Source organism: Poecilia reticulata, unplaced genomic scaffold (genome assembly GCF_000633615.1).
Source record: "Poecilia reticulata strain Guanapo unplaced genomic scaffold, Guppy_female_1.0+MT scaffold_155, whole genome shotgun sequence".
Classification (NCBI taxonomy): Eukaryota; Metazoa; Chordata; class Actinopteri; order Cyprinodontiformes; family Poeciliidae; genus Poecilia; species Poecilia reticulata.
The window spans coordinates 722222-723989 of record NW_007615016.1 but is presented as its reverse complement, the minus strand read 5'-3'; the positions used below and the strand labels follow the sequence as shown (position 1 = coordinate 723989).

Here is a 1768-nt window from a genome sequence, read left to right as displayed (position 1 = left end):
AACCGAACCCAGACCGAGGTTTGGAGGACCAGAGGTCAGAGGTCAGAGGTCGTTTTTGTGAATTCATCTTTTGGTCAAACACTGAAACTCTCTTCATGTCTACCAGGTTTGTATTTATTTAAAATATAACCCAAATAAACTTTGGCTCAGTTTTCTGTGCTGAACTCGACTTTAGAGACGAAGAAGTTTGACTGAAACAAAAACTAATTTAAAATGTTTAKGTAGCARAATTGAAGACGTTTAATCATCAAACATCACATTTACAACCAAACTTGGAACCAAATCTAAATAATCTTAGTGTTGTATATTTAGTACTATTCTAAATTATTTTTACACKGTAAATTTACTAGTCTGAACAAAATCTGGCAGTTTTTTCTGAGTCTCACAGGAAAAACATCTGTTTCCTGCAGAAAGCCTCTTTTCCAGCTTCACTGGGTTGTTCCTTTGCTGTTTGCAGACAAAACTGGGCCTTTAAATTTAAATGTGAGGAACAAAGAGAATCTATATTTAGATTCTACAGTTTAGAGGGAAATTCTGCTGTATTTCCTGCTTTAACCTCCAGAAACTATTTGCTGCTGCTTAAAATCTACTGAATTAAATCAGCCAAAGGTGAAGGAAATACTGACATTYATATTCAGTTTGTGCCTCCGACATGGAAAGAATGAGCCTCATTATCAGTAAACGGTTTGAACTCTGCGTTAGTCGACTGACAAACTAAACAAGCCGCCTGACTCACTCAGATTGTCCTGAAGTGGGTTTGGATTCCCTGAATGTGAAGCTAAAATCTGCCACAAACTGTTTTCCTGCTTTTCTCCCGATGTGGGAAGAGCCTCCTGCGGTCGTATCAGAAACGCTGCTGGATTCCCAAGTGCATTTCTTTGTTTTAACATTTGGCTCAATGTGAGAAATGTGGTGGATTCGGGCCAGCATGTAACACAACTGCAGCAAAACCGGAGTGGAGTCAGGAAACCGGCTCTGAGTCACGATCCGGGTTTCTGTGTTTTTATTTAAGGTTTTTCTGTGTTCAGTCCTGTGAGTCTTGGTTGATCCCAGCTGTGTCCCGTTCCTGGGATCACCCTCCCAGTGGATTCAGTCCCACCTGTCGTCTGTCTAACGTCGTATGTTGTGTCGCTTTAGTCAGTTTTCCTCAGTAGAGCYGTGAAGTCCTGAGTTGCTGGTTTCAGTCTGTATGTCAGCTGCTAACAGTATTAGCTATGTGCTAATTTGCTGCCTGATCCTGGACTGTGAGCTTCTCATTAAACTCATCACCATCTTCCACACCCCCTGACCCGGAGTGTCCTGGATGTCAGCTGGTAGCTCAGAAACACGAGGAGATGAAGGTCGACCCCAACATGTCCGCCGTCCACAAACAGCAAAACGATTAGTGTCATTTCCATGAGAGGAGATTCATATTTGCACATTTTCAGACTGCTGTTGCAGAACGAGTCAGTTTGGACGGGGTCAAGTATGAAACAGGGCACTTTCACCAAAAGGAGAGATTTTCAGGAGTGGACGACGTTTCCACCAAAAAACTCACAAACATCTCAGAAAGTTTCTAGAAAAAATCTGGAAATTCATAAAGTCTAAAAATATCCATCATATATTTATGACTTTTGGAACTCAGAGAGCGGTTTGAACCCTAATCGACCTCTGACCTCTGGTCAGACCGGAGGCCGCTCCAAAAGCAGGAAGTGGACAACAGCGCAGGGCATTCTGGGTAAATACAACCAAAGCTAACGTTATAATGGAGTGTTGCTTTGATTTTTCA

General features: G+C 42.1%; 1 protein-coding gene across 1 annotated transcript in view; it reads right to left on the bottom strand.

Moving 5' to 3' along the window:
* The window catches only part of znf346 (zinc finger protein 346), a 35234-nt gene that overhangs the window by 3772 nt on the left and 29694 nt on the right, over nucleotides 1-1768 (bottom strand). The window lies entirely within an intron of this gene.